Here is a 21,856-nt window from a genome sequence, read left to right on the forward strand (position 1 = left end):
TACATTATAATCCCAATCATGTTACCAAGTGTGAAGATTCTGGGTCAAGTGGTTCTATAGTTACTGGGTGGAAATCGTTCACTCTATTGACCGAAAGACCGACGCGACCATCAGGTGCAAAGCAATATATCCCCGCTTCTTCGAAGTGGGATGGAGATAAAATAACCTGACTAACCATATACGCGTGTATTCCGTGCCTTTACAAAATGCACAACAACAAGAGAAACACCATAGAGGGCCCGACGAAACAGGTCAGAAGACAGATATCAAAGCATCAAAGTCGAAGTGGTATCCAGGAAGTGCCTATCATGGAGTCTTCTACCTGTCCCGTCAGGAAAGTCTACAATCAAACTGTAAAAGGGCTGAACACCTAACATGCGGTGTGTCTCAAGATAATTCGTTCATAACCTCTTTTAATGAAACGTTTTGTAATGTTACTACAATCGGAAAGTTGCCATGACCAAGAAAGTTTGCAATTAGAATGCAAGTCAGGTTTTGATATATCCTTTTTCAGAAGTGTTACCAATACTATTAAATTTTTAACTATAAACGAAGTACGATAGTAAAATTTAGTAAATTATTTTCGCAGTTTATGATATCGGTAGTCCTGCATGAAGGAGTTTATTGATACTAATAATCAGATTGATTACACTTATTAACGTTTTCCGAAAAGTAATAAACGTTTTCCGAAAAGTAATAAATAGGAAATCTTATAAACGTTTTCAACTGATTGAATCACAAATACTTACAAGACTACCAAGTATTCTTGTGTTGTTTTTTTCTGCTTAAAATTGGGTAAAGTTCTTGAAACAAAAAATGATCTTATTTACAAGTTTATGGGTAAATTAAGCTTTGACTGATAATTTACAACTTCCTTCATCAGGTCTAATTAATTGTTTACAAAAATGAAAATAACAATACCCTTGTCTTCGTATATATTATAACCAGTATAGAGAAGCTTAAGTGTGCACTTTGACTTGTTTATTAGTAATGTAACCTTAGACCCTAGTAAGAAATTTCAGATTATCGGACCAATAATTACGGTACCGTACATAACTATGTTTAAATAAACTGTTAATTGACCTACTTTAACCTAAATTCACAACTATTCATATGATATATGAACAAAAAAGTATCATAACATTGAATCATCTTGCAAACATATGTTGTTGAACACCATTTCGAAACTACGCTTCGCTGAACTCAAAACGGCGAATAAATGTAGGGCTGGCCGTGACGCCGTTGTCGTAAGCTACAATGCGTGTTATATCATATAAACGGCCTTTCATCAGTTCCTTCGTCTTTATTACCTGATCATCAACAAGGACCTGAAGTAGATGCAGAACAAGATAGATGTGTGAGAAGATGTGCAGCCAAAACGAGACTTGAAGCCTTAGACCTACGACAATCGTTACTTTTTTCTACATATTACAATAAAATATCGAGCCGTGCAACCTTTATCATTTTTAAGTTGTATACAATAACAAAGATATTTCATAGACTATGGGTAATAAAATATGCATTGTATACAGCAATTACGAAACATAAATAGGTTTGCATGTGACCTGTGAAGAATTTGTGAACAAAGCGAGCGTAGCGTTCGAGGATTTCCAATCTCTTCCCAGGTCTATAAACACCATCCAACCCTATTCCTATAATGATAACTGTTTTTCCTACACTCTCCTTTGTTTTAAACAGTCCAGGTTTGTTGGCGTTTATAAAACATATAATTTACGTATATCTGATCAAGAACTGCTGTATTACCTTAACGTTAATGATATTTATCGTAAATTTAGATAACATATAACAGATGTCATCAACTTTGTCTTTCCTCTTAAGGTATCGGATCTTTAATGGCAATCGGTAAGTTCCGTGTGACAATGTAATTTTGTATGGCCTTCCGGAAATCTTCGGACAATAATGGTGGCTCATACATTTGTGCGAGCACCTGGCTTTCCGTTGGTACCAGCAATTGCCGACGGAAATTTCCGATTGTCATTACAGGACCACAACACTGGCACCAGATCAGAAAGAAAATGCCCCCGTACGTGTTATACCCATCCCCTAGGTATTCTATAAGAACCATGGTCGTGAACGGGAAAATATACTATCCCGTTTCAATCGCGCATTTCATACCTAAAACACGCAGTGCGGTAAATGTGTTCTATGGATATCAAACAAGTGGAAATTATCTTCCATTGTGTACCGATTACATTTTTTTAATACATCTTATTTTCGAAAAACAACGCGTAGTTTATAGTAATTTCAGCATTACAGAAAAAACTTGCTTGAACTTCCCTGGTAAAGTTCCGTTCTAGATTACAAAACCATTCTGATTGGCTGATGTGAAAATGTATGTCAATCGTCATTTTACTACACGTGTTCGCTAAAATGTGAAAATGCAGCATTAATGTGCAAAATGAATAAAATAAACAGAACAAATGCAGACCAATGTACGATTTCAAATTAATGATCATATACAAGTTGAATTTCATTCATCATTTCGAGTTTTAGTGTAAAATTGTGATCTTTTTAAATTCTGTTTTTGTTTGTTTACGTTTCGCCAAACATGTGCACACTACTGTGACCTCTAGACCGGATGTTCATTAGGGAAGGCCAAGCAAGTTTTTTCTGTAACGTTGACGAAAGCATAAAATATGTTGATAATCTTAGTAATATGGAATATTGAGACAATGTGACTGGTGCACGATGGAAGATAAATTATCGCTTGTTCAATATACTAGGTACCCATTCACCGAACTGCGCGTTTAAGTTGAGAAATGTACGATTAAAACGGGTTCGTGCACTTTCCCGTTCATGACCATGGTTCTTATAGAATACCTAGGGGTAGGGTATAACACGTACGCATGGCCAACATTCCAATACATTGCCAGTAGTTTCGGCAAAAGTAGTCTCCCTTGAATATACACGGATCGCGGACCCGATAACGTTTATCGATAAACAGTTTTACTATAGATTTGTATAGGAAAATATATTTCAAACATTAAAAACGTATTTTTATCGTTATTTAACAAAATTTTATAACCTCGTGAAGTAATCTTCATTTGTTGCCCTTTATTTCAATATATTTTTTATAGATGTGATACAAAAACGTATTGCTTCCATTTTTGTTTGAAGATGATGACTATGGTTTCTACGTATTTCTATATAGAAATTTTGAAAAGATCGTCTATGTCAGGTTTTAAAAGGCTATAAAAGTATTTTCTATCAAAATAACATTATTTTATAACCTCGTGAAGTATTCTCCATTGTCTGAACATTGTCTGGGTATTTTTTATTTTAAAATTGAGTAATGACAAATTGCTTCCATTTTAATTTGAAAATGAAGTAATCGCAATCTTGAGCACGCTTTTCACAAATATTTACTTGACGGTACGACGGCACAAGGCAATGCTTATCAATGTGTTGCATATCTGTTTGAGCGTTTTATTTATTTATTTATATATTATAACATATATACATAACATATACTTTATTTGGCATAAAATGACATTATAAAATGACATTAATTGATATATTATGATTAAAGGTAAAACTTTTTTGAATTTGCAAACTTTAAGTCATATCTTTAATTGGAAAATTGGTCTTAAAAAGTCCGCATTAAATTAATTCTATGTAATTGCTTTACAAACTGTGTGCCGGTATATTACAATAAACTGTTCAATAAATTGAAACATTTCGCAAAAATTTTGACATATATGGGCCTAAAATATTACATACAACCATGGTTTCTTTACATTCATTGATCACTACGTGAACGTAAAAGTATAAATTACAAATTAAAGACTGATGGTCATATTAACCGTGGTGATAATTTGATTAACCCGTGCCTGCATTTCAGTACAAGATGAAAAGGTACACTTTATGAAACTTATTATTCAAATTGAAAACAAAGTAACAAGTATATATTTATCAAATACAATAATCACTTTCACCAGTATATGACCTTTTTCATTATCATGATATTGGCAGATATCTTTTATGAAAACAAAGACATTTTTATAGCTATATTATTATTCTACATTCCATAAAGGAAAATTAATTCCTACTCCACAAATCTTCATGGTCCGATGGCGACCCCTGTTGTGCAAAATTGCCCATCAGTTAGCGGCTATTACATAATCGCTGATAAGCAGCAGATAAGACGGAGGTTTTAGATTGGATTATCGTGGTGGACACCTCTTCGCAAATGTTTTATGGTCTTAGCGCGAATATTGTGAAACAATGAAGTTTTATTGTAATACAATAATTTTTAATAGCAAATAGTTATTTTAGGTTAATTTAAAACGTAAGCTAGTATGTGTTTTAGACAATTATAAAATGTGTTTTTTAACAAATGTATGTATAATATAAATGTGCACAAAGATGACTCAAATGAAATGTTGAATTTATATACTGTAGTGGATTTAGGCATTTAGAAAACACACATAACACTAGAAATTGCCAAAATTTATATTTGTGTTTAATTCAGTTTAGGTTGTATTGTCCAGCTGTTCGAAACTATTCTGAAACAAACTGTTTAACTGTCACCTTAATGAATTTTATATTTTCCCATACATAGTCCCCAGGGTCAGTGCTTCGTTGTGAACAGATGCACATAAATTTCTTTTATAATTTTCAACATCCATCTAAATTTTATGCAAAAAAGTATAATAAGTAAAAAAAAGTACATCTGTGATCAATTTGCCGATAGATAATTTAATAAATAAATATCTGTTTTATCGTTTAAGCTATAAGAAGATATATATGGCAGAACATCTCTGCTTTATGTCTCAGTTGATGATTTTTATTACAGACATATTTTGGGGGTTATTAGCATAGCCTGGGGTGTTTAGCTTGTCTCCACCCGGTGTTTCGCAAAGGTCCATAAAAACTTCAAGCGTAAAACACTTACAGTCAATATGCAGTAATTGCATCGAAATTTTCAGGGCGATAAATTAAAAAAATATATATATAAATAACACGAGAACATAATTTTACAACATTACGCTTTACAGCAAAAAGGGGAAAAGCTTTCAAAAGGGATTCAAGGAAAAGGAATTGGTTTGTGTGATGCTTTATCCTTTACCACTAAAAAAAGTTGCATTTTTTTATTTTTATATTTTCGGGACATGCATTCAACGAAACTTATAACTTCACCCAGCATTTACATGACAGAAAATACACATTACATACGCATGATTAACAAGTGTTTTTACCGTAAAACCGTACATTTTACTTATTGTTTAATATATAATTATTTATAACTCATGGAATAATGTCGGTAGCAAAGTCCATGAAATACAATTAATTACAGTAGCTTAAAGATGTGTTAAATTCTGCTTTAATTTGCATACTTCAATAATTCAATCTAACCAAGATGCGTTGATCAGAACCGAGTTTACCAAACAGCAGGTTTATCGATAGTTTGGTGTAAAGGGAAACAACTACAACGGCGCACACGGCAAAAAATCAATACCGAAAAGAGTTGCGGTTCTCGTATATTTCACGCTCAAAGTTGGGGATGGAGGCGTTTTCTTTCTGATCTGGTGCCAGTGGGCCACAAGCTTAAAGCCCAACTATAGTTAGTATTTTAGTTACATTGGTGACACCAGAATAGCTGTAGTGTAATAGCTTAAAAGGAGGGGAAATATATACCAAGCACGTTATAAACTCTAACGCGTAGGTCTTGACAAATGATAACGTATCTAGTTTTGAGAACGATACCAAGTACCCAGTAACGAACACGTCTAACAATGTAGGAATAACGCATGTTTTTTTTTTCGTGTTATAACATCTGCAGAATCCCGAGGGATTTGTTGGTGTCCAAGCCATTTAGGGCGAGGGTACCAACGATTACCGAGGGATTCCGAAGAAGTTATAACACGAAAATAACATGCGCAAACGCTACTCTAGCATAAAACGTGTAAAAATCAAGTAAATAGAGGATATTCGTTTGTTTGCAGTGTGATATTGAAATTTATCTTCACCGATAAGGGAGACAATTGAATTTTTCACGAAGGCGGAGCCTGAGTGAAAATATCAGAATTGTATCCCTTATCGGTAAAGATATATTTCGATTTCACACTACAAACAAACACATTTTCTTTTTACTTTATGCTAATTGGTGAAGCTCAACCTGTTTTCTGTTTATTACATGCTTACATGTTCAAATTAGACCAATACTTCATGATGATATTAGGATTTATTTTGGCTACCGTCACGGTTACATATGATGCATCCGCTAAATTATCATGGGCACTCAGGCACATTGATATCGAATATTGCTGATTAGGTCCTTGAAATCAACACGACGCCATTTTGTTTTTGAAAAAAAACTACATTTAAAATATTATGTTTAAAAATTGCGCAATCCGCGGCCAACAGACAGTAGTTAAGTTAGCATATTTAAAATTTGTCGGTCAATGCCGTCAGTTCGTTGAGTAACCGGAAGCTTGCTTTGTTTACAAACGCTGAAGGTCAGATTAAAAAAAAAAGAAGAAAAATGTAAACAACTCTGGAATATCCGAAAGTCTTTGGAAAATTAAGCTGCAGAATTAAATATCATCATGGATTTCATGGAAATATTGGTCTAGGAGTTGTTTATCATAACGATTAGAGTACTGTTCCACCATATGGCATCCATTGCAAAAATACCTGACCCATCATATCGAGCAAGTTCAAAGATCTGCAGCAAGATATGGCTATAATTATTACAATTACACCAGTAGTGTCTCCAAAATGATAAATGAACTAAACTGGCAAACCCTAGAACAACGCCGTAAGATCAACACAGTTACTATGTTGTACAAGATCCAACAACACCTTGTTTTTGTTGACCACAGTGACCTTAGACCTATTACTATTTGATACCGTATTGAAATTAAAAGACACATTATCATGCAAACTCCTTTTTCCCAGAAGCATACGTCTGTGGAACAGTCTCCTTGTGTCTTTGCAAGCTAGTCCCAGCTTAGAAGTATTTGCTGGGCAGCTACCCCCCTTCTATCAGTTCTAATTCAACTTCCTACTTTTACTTCTTAACCTGACCTGTTAAAAAGTTTTTTTTACTTTATCTTTGAGATGCACATAACCTCTGTATTCTTATATTTTTAACAGCTATCCCTGACAACGCGCCTGCTAGTTATAATCGATAACGATTGTTTAAGAAATAATATATCTCATCCAGTGATTTGTCGTTGAATAAATCATTGTTCGGAGTTCAGATGCGAAGGAATTATATATTTTTTAGGAAAAAATTCTGTTCATAAAATGAACCCTGAATTATTTCATCATTTAAATCTTTTATAGTGTATGTTCTGGGATTTGTATTATTAATTCCATGAATTATAAATATCTCCTCTGTCCAGTTTGGTGTATATCCTTTTTCAAAATGTCTTTTTAAGTTTGCTTAAGCGAACACGATCACCAATTTTAAATTTTGCTTTACTCTTTGGTACCTTTAAATTACCATATAAGTTAAAGTAAACAGTACCTTTATTTAAGTTTTTACTGGCTTTGGTTGGTGTCATTTTTATACTAGAGTGTTTTGTTTTGTTATATTTATCAACCATATCCTGCAAATTATCTAAATAAGTATAAGTATTATTTGCTGTAAAATATTTCCACATTATTCTTTAAAAACTTCTATTAAATCTTTCGATTACTACAGCTTTTCCTTCATTAAATGTATGATACATGTTAATCTTATTTTTATTCAAAAATGATTCAAACTTTTTATTATAAAATTCTTTTCCTTCATCTACCCATAAATTTTGTGGAATCCTTGCAGTCTTCGGGGACTTTCGTCCCTGAATTCTACCTTTTAAAATTATTTTTTCAAATGCTTCAGTAACAGATTCTCCGGTTTTATTCTTTAATGGAATAACCCAAGCATATTTACTGAATATACCAATAACGGTTAACAAGTACTTTACTCCTTTATTATATTTTGAAAAAGCTTGCATATCAACTAAATCGGCAGACCAAGTATCATCAATATCATTGACAATCACTCGTCGTTTTGTAAATTTTCTTTTAATTGGCTTATGTAATTCTTCTGCTAATTCATCACTCCAGCGGTAGCTTGGTACAGTTATTTCGGGGGTGTACTCTACCCCCTTTTCCCGTTTTTTGACTTTCGTTTTTGTCCAAAACCAAGTTTATATTTCGTTTTAATTATAGGTTTTACAACTAAATGTTTTGCAATCTTTTCTCCAAATGTTTTTGATTTAGTGTTATTTAAGTTGGAAAGCATTTGTTTGTCGCATATACCCTTTTTTACACCGCTGTCATAGCAAAAGTCGTGGGTCTTACATACTGCATCCAGTTCGTTGACAGAGGTCCATTATCTAAAGGATTCCTGGTCCACAATAGCTATATCCTGGAAGTGTTAACCCTTTTTTAGGTAATAAAGGTAACACTGCTTTATGGATGTCTAAAATTACCTGCTTCATAGTACTTTTAACAAACTTTGATTTCATTCTTGCACAAGACGAACAAGTAGCCATTATACTTTTTCTCCCGTTTTTTGTTGTAACATAATGAGGATTTATATTATCAGTAAATCTTCTTTCTTTCAAACAATATATTTTATTTTGTAAACTCATCTATATCATATGTATTTTAATTTAAATCACACAATATCAAGACAAAACAAGTACACTCTGTGGATATTATTGTTGATTTTTCATTAAAATGTTACAAGATAAAGTACCGTTGTATGATTTATTGTATAAAATACTGAGAGTAAACAATCAAAGAGTAAATGAACAAACAATTATAAATTATTTTAAACTATTTTAAGTGTGGAGTTTAAATATAGAATCTCTTAAATTTTCCTTCTGGATTTTATTTTTAAATATATGTTTTCTTCATTTTAAAAATTTTTTTAATAAATAATTTATTAAAATCTTTTGTTTTTTGAATTGGCTGGTTTTGGATTTTTTAGAAGAGGGTGGCTAATTAAAATTGAAAAAATTGTCCCCATACCCCCATTTCTTATACTACTTAGCGCGTCCCGGTAAGCATAAAGCAATACTGGAGTCCGGTGTTGAGTGGCTGCCATGCATTTCTGGGACCGTTTGTCATTAAACCTTCAATATTTAAGGATCTTTTGTCCTTTTATGTAATTTCAAGCTTTTTTATATGTTTTGGCAGTGGTTGTTGATTCATACGACAAGGTTTCTTTGTTGTTTTTTTTTAAATCGCTCCTCGCCCGCTCCAAGAATAGGTGAAATCCAAAGAAAAATATTTTTATTTTTATTTCGCTCGCCCGCTCTGAATTTTTTTGGAAAAAATCCGATGACAAAGAAATTAATCTGGTGTGGCCTAACATAATTATTGTATTTCAGATCAACAACTGTATTTCACTGCAAAATGTATTCGTAATTTTAGCGGATAATTCCTTATTCTTTAAGTTCGTTGATCGCTAACATAATGTTTACGTTTAACATAATGTGCCTTAGTTTTAGTTTCTATTGCACGTGCTTAATTAATTTACCTTTATCTTGTTATGTCTTTTTTACGTTTTACAATGCTTAATAAATTTTATAACGTACCGGCCTTAATATTTTCAGAGACTGTGTTTCTTATAACAAAATTTCATCTATTTTAGTTTTGTTTGTAATTTACACAACATGAAAACAGGGATACATATCATATGCTTATACGCGAGTATGCAGCTGTGTCCAAAGAGCCCAGTGAGTATTACTGCAAGTTTCGATACTTACAACTGGCTTCTGAATACCACAGAAAATATGCTAGTATCCACGGAAAGGTGTATAGTGACACCTTTACGGGCTAGCCATGATGCATGGCTAGATAGGGTAACAATGTGATTTGAAAAAGCGTACTGGAAAGTGCAGAATTATAGATTATCTGAAATATTGATTAAAGAGTACCTAATTCACATGCAACACTAATGCGAAATTGTATTCATTAAGAAAGGAATTCTCAGATTTTGCGTCCGTTGTTCTAATGTGTTCTTCGCACGTTTTTCATCGGACAGTGTAAGATTTCAATTTTCTTTTTAAGTAACAATGTTCTATATGGAGAGAAAGGTGTACTGTTATGTGCAGCAGAAGAATCGTTGTGAATGCGTCATCATCTAGGGAAAGTGCAAATCTACGGATCACGGGGTTGTTAATTTGATCCCCAGGTGATTTGATAAAAAAAAGTGTGCATGAAGTAATTTCATGCTCCATCCCTTGTTCATGTGGAGAAAATGACAGTTACGTGCGGAGAACTGTTTATTAATTTTATCAATGACGTTTTTATGGTAACAAAGGGGAAAGAACAAGAGAAAAATGCCGTATTACCACCTTTTGTGTTCACTAGAATGCACTGTTAATGTTTGACTGATTTTTAACAGTGTAATTAGCCTCAAAAGTTAAAATAACAACAACATAAAAGATAGTTCATTACTTTTATCATAATATATACTTTAATAATTATAACATAAGTCATTCTGATCAAGCAACAGGTGAGCATCACCAAAAAATATATATCAACGTTTTTGCATCATGCACTAATATCAGTCCACATTACTGTCAAGTACAATGTATTATATTTCCCCTTTATCACATTATCTCCTAGTAGAGTAATAAAGTACACATAAAAAGAGCAAAAAAAAAACATTATGTCCCAGACAAAACGTATTGTAAATAAAAAAAAAAAAACATTATAAAATTTAATGTGTTTTCGACTTTGAAACACTTTGAATCAAAAGGATTTGACACTTATACATGTATATTTAATAACCAAAAATCAATCTAAGTTGGCCTTCTTTGCCAAGTGATTGAGGGCACAAACTTTTAATTACTTGCCAGCCTGTTCTGTAAATCTGAGCCTTGGGTCATCTTCTGAGGAAACGATCCAGCTTTCTTACAGAATTCTGTTGCTTTATACACAGTTTGTTTTGGTTTAACGCCTTTTCTCAACAGTATTTTAGTTATGTAACGGCAGGCAGTTAACTTAACCAGTGTTCCTGGATTCTCTACCAGTACAAATCTGTTCTATGCAAGTAATTGCCAACTATCCCACTTAAATCAGAGGTGTAGAATAAATGATTTCGGACACAATGTCGTTTATCAAATCGTCCTGGAGAACACAAAACCCGACCAGGGATAGAACTCAAGACCCCCGAGATCCCTATTGACCTAAGTGGGCAGGCTTTATACAATGTAGCCCGTAACGCCATATTATCGGCGTACTTATTCTTTTCTCAGAGACTGTTCTTTTTACATTTTACTCTTTCAAATGTACAACTTACTGGGTATAAAGCGACCTTTAAACTATCTTCTGAGAGCAAACATTTTCAGTTTTACAATCTAGGTCAACAAAAAGAAAATAACAGCATTGATACATGCTGGTGAAGAATGCTTCCTCCAAGGAAGAGCACCATATTATTGGCGTAACTGAACTAAGGAACAGTGTTCAGACAATAAAAACTCTACATTTGCACTTACCGTCATATCGGACTTTTAAGCACTCTGGCCACAAACCAAGTGGGAAATCCAGATAAATATCGCTGTTAAACTTTATATATTGTGAAACTGAAGTCTGTGAACGCACCATAACTAGATAATGATTTTTAAAAAGTTTCAAATTGAAAATTTACAGTTGATCTAGAATAAAACAGTTAACAGTATCAACTATGAAAAACACCAGAACAATACTTAACAACAACGTATTTATCTTTTTGTAACTACTGGCAATGTGGGCACAGAAATTCACCAAGCCTTCTGATATCACTTTTATCAGTACAAAATGGCAGATGGGTCCAGTGCTCACATTTGTCACACAGTGCCCACTTAACAATCACTAGGTTTACACAGTTTGCCGATTCATTTTCAAACATGGACATTGAGCCTGTATCAGAATTGTCTACGTAGTGTGCTGAAGGATCTGGTTTAAAATTTGGACTAGCTACTACTGTAGTAGAAGAAACTGTTGTTTTTTTTTTGTTGTTGTTGTTGTTGTTTTTTCTTTCATGTTACTTGGTTTGTAGTTTTTGCTGCTGGTTTCTTGTTCACAGGTGTGACAGTATTGTCATTTTCTGGTTGATTATATTTGTTGGTACTGGAAGATTTAAAAATGTCTATGTTTTCTTTCTTAGAAAGACTGTCTGCCAAGAAAGGCGGCACAAACTTCTTTTTAGGTTTTTTGATAGTGCGCGACTGAAAAATGTCATCAAATTGCTTGACATATGCCAGCTTATCAATAACAGGAGTATTTCCTTTCTCCTGGACATCACTAGCCACATTCATTTCACATTCTTTGGGGTAAATAGTAGCAAGTGCTACCTTACTGCTATCAATGGTACCGCTTGAGAATGGATAAATTCAAGCCTTCTTGAAAGACGATGTCAAGTTTTCAGCAGAGAGTGCTTTCATGTAAGGTTTACAAGCCAGTTTGGCAACTTCATACTTTGTAATATTCTGACCAGGGTTTCTCTGTAAATACAACTGACATCCCGGTGATACATGGATTTAATGGGTCCAAAGACACCAACGTCCAAGGGTTGTGTGATGTGGCTAGTGTGCGATGGTAAAACAAACACCACAACATTGTGGCTTTTGACCCATTCAACGAGTGTCAGCGAAATATGGGACTTGTGTCAATCAAATACTTCTTATCCGAGTTCGACCACCCACTGTCTGACATTTCACCAGAGTAGCCAGCTGGAGCACCATCCAGAAACTGGTCGTTCCACCTCTTCCCTGGAAATATGAAGTAGGGAGGGATATGATTACCAATAGCATTGCCAGCACCAATTATTGTTACTGTGGCAGACCTAGGTGATGTGACTGCTTGTGGCTGAGAATCAGCTGCACATACAACTTTGTTGGTGCATTGCTCTGTGTTTATTCCTGTTTCGTAATGTAGAAATTCTCTCAGGTTTATGAGCAAATCATTTTCTTTCAAAATGTCTGACAGTTCCTGAAAATAATTATCTTAAACTTCTCTGGATGCATTCTTTGCTCTTAGAATTGACAACTTCTTTGGTTTTGAGAGCTTCAAATCAGGCCACCTTTTCATAAAACCATAAAACCATTGGTCAGACATAGGTTTGTCACTAATTAATTTCTTGCCAAGAGAAACAGCAAAGTCGGCTGCAAGGTACTGAACATTCGATTTTGTGTAGCAGTACCCTATACTAGCCATGTACTTGATGTGGTCTGAAAGCTGCACTTCTTCTTTTTCAGTAAATATTCTGGAAGGCCCAGGATTGCTTTGCACGATATTTCCTGATCTTTAAGTGTACTCTCTGGAATACCGTAAACCTGCGAGGCACAATATGCAGACATGCTAGACGTCATGGCCTCCACCCCACGTTGTAAGTTTGTAGCGTCATACTGCCTTTTGAATTTAACTGGTCTGGACTGACAAAAAGACAGCTGTCTCCTAACGGAACTAGTGCGTTGATTCTGAAATACAATAAAAAAACGAACTCATAAGACTTGCTCAAGGTTAGACTCAAAAACATTCTTCAGTCACTGTGTTACTGTTAAGAACATGCCCAGCTTTTCAGCATTTATCATTCTCTGTTTACCATGAACTGTATTACACTTGAAAAGAAGACCGCAACGGCGTTCCATAGAAAAAGAACTTGAGCAGAGTGACGTCATACCAAACGACTTTTTTCACTTGAACTGCTATTTTAGAGAATAATAAGTTTGGATACAAAGGAAAAACATGATTTGTAAGTATAAAGATACTGAAAATAAGCACACTTACCAGTAGACGTGACATTTTTGCAAATATGTAGCGGCTCGTTCAAGCGTAAACTTCCGGTCACTGATTTGCATACAGTACTCACCAAAAGGGAAATTCCGTGAAAGAGGATTACGTCGATAATATGGTGGCGCCGATAATATGGAGTTCGAGTATATCTAGATGTCTGAAATAACATCCAGAGGGACTCAAGAGGCTTCTGTCATCATTACACTGAAAGTGGGCACCTGATTTGAACCACTGAGTTCCATAAGCCAGCTGGATGGTCTCCCAAAATAAATGAATTCTACACTCCTAGCACAGTTTTGAACCTGAGAAACAGTCACATGGCCTGAATTTTGTCCATGTGACCTAAAAACGAACAAAACCTATAGAAATTTCCCATTCAGTCTAGAAGTTTAATTTTCGTATCTATTCAAAGATATTTCATCAGAGTCATAAAACATTTCCTTGAAATTCCAAATTTTTGCAAGATGTTTTCTTTCGAGCAATGAAATGTTAATGTAATTAAGCAACAGTTTAAAAATGCAATAAACTTGACACAAGCCGCGAAATTCATACAATTTTATATAACTTTACCTGAAACAAGTAAAAGAATATGGCCTTATTAAGTGTTCCCCTTTTTGCGAAATGTAAAGTTCCCTGGGTATTAATATAAAGGGAACACAGAGTATTAATATTCGGAAAATCTAGAGTTGAAGGAAAACATTTTTTTTTTCAGGCAATTTCAACATACTTTACCTTAACCAGATTAAAATGTTATAATAAAGAAATGCCTATCTACACAGAGAATAGGAGTTAATTACAGGAATACTCAATTTACAAAAACCGTATATAATGTTAGGCGTTTGTAAAATCTGTTGATCATCAGAAGAGGATTCCTACTCCATCCTTCTGAACCCGATACCTTGAAACAACACTCCAATGTACCCTTGGCTTAATCTGTATGTTAACGAAACTATTTTGCAAGGCTGTCAGTCAATTGTTTTTTACAGTTTCACCGTTATGTACTTCAAATATTCCATTAAATTTACAGCACATCAGAAAATATCATATTACCATTTTCATCCATTTGATCCCTCCCTCCCGTGAATGTTTCAAAATGGAATAAAAGAAATTTCATAAGAAAGACAATGCAGATTTCATCGTTAGTGTTACTTCAAACTTTTATCTTTATTTTTTGCAGATTAAGAAAATACAAGAGCGCCCTGAAGGCCCTCTATCGCTTACCTGAAGAAAGTAGGCCAGTAGGTCACATTCTTATTCACTGACGTCAGTTTCAAGAACGGTGTGCAAAACTGCAAAAGACATCCACATTTCAAGGCTGTATCTTAAAAAAAATTAAAAAAAATAAAAATAAAAGCAGGTCAGTAGGTCACATTCCACATGACCTAGATTCGAACTTGGCCTAAAGATCGTAAAGGTGAACATTCTGACCAAGTTTCATTAAGATACAGTCATAAATGTGGCCTCTAGAGTGTTAAAGAGGCATCACAAAATAACTATATTCTTTTGTATTTCTATGATGGTAATTATACATGCTTTGCATGAAGAAAATGAGAAATAACAAGTATCTAGTTACAAATTGACAGTGACATATATAAGGCTAAGACAATGTGTTTAATGTCTTAACGTGTTTTTGAATTAATGTAGCAATATGCGCATCAATCAGTGTATTTAGTTAAAATTTCAATAACATTTTGTTTCTACAGTGTAAGATAGTTATTCCTCTATATTCTTAAAACTATGCTAAAAAGAGATTGACTAAGTTTGCAGATGAACTTTTTGAAAACACATTTATTCAGGAAGGGCCTAAATTGTCCACCTGAAAACTAGAAGTACAGCTGTATATTACCTGTATTATAAGAATGATTTTCATGGGTGAAAAAAGTAGGTCACTAGGTCGTGGTGGGTCTTTAACGAGTCTTACGTTTGATTTGACCTGGAGACCTAGTTTCTGAATCCACATGACCGAGATTCAAACCTGACCTAAAGATCATCAATCTGACCAAGCTTCATGAAGATACAGTCATAAATGTGGCCTCTAGATTGTTAACAAGCTTTTGTCAAAAGGTTTGTCAAAATGTGGACTGATTCAAAAACTTAACTAAAGTGTGAGGTCGACGCCTTAGTGAGTAGGATTAGCTCTCCTCATTCTTCGAATTGGTGAGCTAAAATCAAAATCATCCAACCTTAATACATTGCAATCTTAAAAGACCAGCTTTTTTACAATTTACATTTTTTAATTAAGGCGTTTAATCAGATCAATGATTTTTATAGCTGATATACTCATATACACAAGAAATACAAACAACAAAACAACAATTCACTGTGACATATCACATTAAGCTGTTGAAAAATATGATGTACATGTACATGTACTCTATATAAATACAGATGTCACTGATGATGATGCTGATAATAATGAAGATGATGTACACAATGCTAAATGTATTCCAAAGGAAAAAGATGTTTTGCATTACCGTATCACAATTTGTCTACCATCTTAAATACATGTTTACAAATAGGTTACACAAAAACAGAAAGCATTTCCATTTCACAAACTTTAATACAGTACTTATTACACTGATCTCTCAAATTTGAAAGAGAAGGAGCAATATGCTAAAGTTATCCAATGAAACATAGCGAATATAAGGAAAGCAGCTGGGTACCATATGAATTGCTTTAGTCAGCCATGGTTCTCAAGCCATTGATGCTCAATTAAGCAATGGTTTACTGCACATTTACAAGTTGGTGTGTCAAATTCCTGCTAAGGACAAAATTAATACTAACATTCCTTTACTGCTGAAGGACAACATTATAATGTCACTAGCTACATTTGACTAAAAGTAACAAAGGTTCTTTAAAAGAATGTAGCGGACCTGTAATGAAAACTGGCAAATTACATATTCTCCAAATGCGATTTAATCATTCTCTTGTTTTACGGAAAGTCAAGTAAACCGAGACTTATATTTACTACCAAAAAAGCAAAACTGTATAATGAGAATACATAATCGCAAGGATATTGCTGATTGTCAGTATAGGTACACTACCTTAAATACTGAAAATGATAGGAATGAAGTAAATGGGTTATAAACTCTGAATACCTAAGACTATATAGCTTAAAGTGGCTGACTAAACATCACTTGTATCACATAGCAGTGGATCCGAGTCTGATTTTTTTATTTAACGAAGTCATTTATGGGTGAAGGGCACCTTGATCTTCCTCTACCATGGAAACTTGAACGCCAATCTACATCCAACACCCCATCTCCTTCCACTCCTATTACCTAAAAGTCCCAACTTTTCTTATCTTCCCATAAATAAATCACTCAAGTTCTATATTTTCTTAAATGCAAGCATAGTATCTCATGTTGCAGAAACCAGCCAATTTACAGCTCTTTTTCATGTTAAAACAAGCCTTGCTTTAGTTACAGTGTTCGGATATTATTAATGACCAGATAACATACCAAAGTCACTGTAAAACGATGACACAAGTCATAATTTTAAGACACAGAAATTGAAAAAGGTTTAATTCCTGCTGCAAAGATATCTTTAGAAACAAAAGTTATTCTCAACAGCCTTGAGAGGAATAAAATATAGCTGGATATACTTAAAATACTTGGTGATAGTGACAGTATTGTATTTTGTATTTAGCTGGGTGTTGCGGTTTTGTCAGGTACTAAATTACATTTGTGCGCCGATACAATGCAGTCATGGCGAATTTCCAGACATTACAGAAAGGATTTAAACTCCGGGTGCATGCATGACATTTCCAGCTCTAGTGGGCACTTAGGTAGAACCGACCTTTTGAAGGCCAGCTGGATAGATTCATCACGTGGCAATACAAGCAGGACTCGAACCCATAAAGGTGGGGGGACAGTGATTCGTACTACGGAGGCCTCAGTAGTATCGTGAAACAGGTTCATTTTATTATCAGTTACTAACATTAACAGTTTTGTGTTGTTTATATATTAGATAAAATAATAGACTCTTTTACATATTACAGAAAAAAGTTACAAATACATACCTATTTTTAGATCAGTGTATACATTTATATAATAAATAAACCATATAATCAAAGAAGATGTTACTATTTTTATCAACAATGGCCTAACATATGCCCACATTCCCAGAAAATACAACCTTTAATTCTATCCACTATCCCTTTCCTTTACACTGAAACCACTTCAAAGACACCAAATATGATATTCCCTAGTTTTGTCATAAGCTGTTTGCGCCTCATTTTCATTGCTGAATACACATATAACTTCCCGAAAACCTTGTATTGAAATGAAGCCTTGTCTTCTAAACGTATCGCGAGGGTTTCTTCTACAAACACTTTCAGCCAAAACTTTTCCGAAAATTACTTATTAAAAATAAAACACAATTATTTCATCAAATATATGAAATCACTAGATCTGTTAATTTCAAAATCTAGCGGTTTCACTTGTATCGCATTGTTCCTATCACGTATTCGGTTCCACTGCTGAAGAATGCTGGCGTATCTATCAGCATTATCCTGGTTCCCACGATAATCGTACTCTAACCCTGAATAACCTTCACCAAACAGCTTCTTCCCTAAAACACATGGAAAATGAATAGTATCAAATGCACATAAGGTCTCAAAAATTTAAGAACAGGTCGTTATATCTGTACAAATGTGTTGCTTTGTTGCAATATTTGAGTTGCACATTGTAAAATGAATTCCATCTTACTGATCTTACCACTTTTGTCTGATCATCACATGTCAACTGGCAATGTATTTACTTGCAACTTTGCATACAACTTTTGATGACTTAAATTGGTAAGATTCTAGATTAAAGCAAAAAAAAGACTGAAATTAAGGAATTGTTTACTCTATTACACAATGTAAATGAAAGTAAGCTTGCAACCATTTTGATCGAAATAGCAGTAGAAAGTACTGTAAAATTGTTAATATTCACCGATGAGTAATCTTCGTAGACCACATAGTCGAAACAATCCCCAAAGTGAAATATTCATAAACAAAAAAATTTCCAATTCATTTTAAATTCAAAACATGCAACCCATGAATTCATATCCGGACAAAATAAGCCATTTTGGCCAAATCCTCAAAATTTTGTATCCTTGAAATAAAATACTTTAACAGCATTATCAATTTTCTAGAATGTAACTTTCCATATTCAGAAAAAGTTGTCACATCTCGCTCTATAAATATGCATCTTTCATTATTTGAGGTATCGGATCCACAAATAGGCAAGTTCTATATAGTGTTATCAACATTATGTCAAATATTGATGTCTGGTAAGCTCATACAATTTTGATATCACCTGAATGTGCATTGTCTACTGAAAAGAAAAATATGTTGAAGTCTTTTTTTACTTCATAGTCTTCATTGATACTTCAACGTACTACAGTGTAAGATTTTTCCACATGACTGTAATGAATCGTGCTATATATTGTTTATCATTTTTAGCAGATCTACAACTCTTCTTTCAAACGATACCAAAACAAAAATACATGTGGCCACCAAGCATCGAAATGTTACCTATTTGCGGATCGGATACCTTAAACATCTACAATTAAAAGTAATTACCAATTTCTATGGATCGCAGGTAAAGTATATCAGCTTCATCATATTTATTCATGTCATAGTTATACAATGATGCCGGTTGTCAAACAGACAAAGCCACCTCGTAGTTGTATTGTGGTTTTAAATTAGTATAAGAAAGGAAAGATCTATTCATAAGCATATTTAGGAATGCATATTTGAGATGTTGATTACACTTTGCTCAGTCGGGCAAGGTATAATTAATTTGGTAAAAAAAAAATCAGTAACTGAAATGAATTAATAAGATATATGCAAACAGTTCCTAATTGTGAAACTGAGGATTGTACAGAGAAAACAAGTTTTTTGTGAGTAAAAGGAATAATTATTTATATAACATTTTTAATTTAACAAACATATGCGACATTTATGTTAAAAGATGTCATGTAATAGAAATTGGAATTGTGAATCCCTCAGTAGGTTGTGCATAAAGACTTTTCCTTTTCTGACCTTTACCCTTTTTTGCATTTGATTTCAAATGAATTGCTTTTGTAGAAATCCAACATTTTTCTAGTTCTTTGAAGACACTAGTTTTATATCCTGTTTGGTGTTAAGCCTTTTTACAGTGTCTGTCTGACGGAACGCTGTGTCTGACGGAACAGGTAGAGCACTCTGTGAAAGATAGTTCTTAAATCCGTCCGGGATTAAGCTATTTTGAATCTGTCTTCTGGTTTGTTTCGTCGAGCCTTTAACGATGTTTCCCTTGTTTGTCTGCAAAGATATTGAGTACAAACGTTTTTAATATAAAAATTCAAGAGGATTTTTGTGTTTTACATAGCATGTCTTTTGTCGTCATTCCGTATGTGAGGGTTTCACCTGGCGGGGATAACATTTGTGTACAGGAGTAGGTAAGGTGCACCATGGATGGGTTTATGTTCTTCAGTAGTGGTCTGTTGGCGTGTCCCCACTCTGTTCCTTAAACCTTTGGTTTTGTTCTGTGTTTGCTTTGTGTTTGTCATGTGCTCGTCCGCACTTTCATATTGTACTTGGAAACGTTCCCTTTTCAATGAAAGCGTCGCCAATGATACGTTTACAATAGCTGCCTTGATAATACTTTGATATTTTATGATATTTTTTGATATTAGCATATTCCGTACTTGTTTACATTAAAAAGTTAATCTGATTTGCTATAGATAATTTGATTGTGCAGTATGTTCAGACCGATTTTTGCCGTTACAAAAGCAGCAATGACATTGCGTGACTGTAGTTCATATCTTATCTCTCAAGTAATGTTCAGTGATTGTTGAACTTTGTTTCATTTTAAAATAACAGTGCGTTCTGTTCACAGTAGAATAGAACAACACTGTACCATAATGTGTATAAGATACTAACAGTGTTTCATACGAACGGAAGGTAGGTGATCGATTACATCATTCAAAATATATTTTATTAGAGTAGTTGGACCAATGCTCGTCGTATCCCAACTTTCAGTGTAATTTTTTCTCAATGGCTTTGCCACCAACCTAGGTGTTCAGCGTTAAGCTATGGTCGTTTACATCAGGCTCGATTTTATCCAAGTGCGGTTAACGTTTTTTTATCTTTTTCTGTTGTTTTTTTTTTTTTTTTTTTTTTTGTAAAATATTCCAATAATATTTGTCTTAATTTCTTAATTCTAAAATTATAACAGGTTTCTGAATTAGTTTTGTGACTTCCTAATTCCTCGTGTTTGGATAAAACTCATCTTTTGAATAAACAGAAATTCAAATATAGACATATTTTAAGCCATTAATATAGTATATGACATATTTATTATTATATTAACGTTTCATAATGATAAATCACGCTGTTTCTTCTTTTTCAACCACAGATTAACTGTATTCTTTTGTATTTCCATGATGGTAATGCATGAAAAATGAGAAATAACAAACATCAAGCCACAAATTAAAAGTAACACATATACAAAGCTCAGACAATGAGTTTAATGTCTAAATATATTATCAAATTAATGTATTAGTATGTCTACAGTGTAATATAGTAATCATTCGATGTGTTTAAAACTTCACTGAAAGGAGACTGACTGGGGAAAAAAATTGCACATGAAATTGTGAAAACACATTAGTTCAGGGAGGACCTATTTTTTTTACCTTTCGTCATGTAGAATAACTGTACTTTATCAACATTATTAGAATGATTTACACAAAGTTCATGTGGGAGAAAAATTAGGTCACTAGGTTGTGATGGGTCTTTAAACTACTTATTGGCACAGTTATAAGTACATATGTATGGATAATTTTCAAATAAACAATGACCCTTCTAACTACAGTGAAAGTCGTTGGTCCCGGACTACACAATTACCCTCGACCTAGACTACAATTACGTTTTACGATGCTAAAATGGGAAATAGAAATCGAACGAGTACTTTTTAATAGCACCCTTAGATCGAAGCGGCGACTATATGAAAACATGATGTGATAACACGAGAATACGATGCTAAAATGCAAAGTCCAAGATAGCATTTTAATGTGGATGGGAAAATACTTCTATTCTGCTGTTTTCAGAGACTAATCGTTTTGCGTGTTTATTAAACGT

The sequence above is a fragment of the Mercenaria mercenaria genome, chromosome 12 (genome assembly GCF_021730395.1).
Source record: "Mercenaria mercenaria strain notata chromosome 12, MADL_Memer_1, whole genome shotgun sequence".
NCBI lineage: Eukaryota > Metazoa > Mollusca > Bivalvia > Venerida > Veneridae > Mercenaria > Mercenaria mercenaria.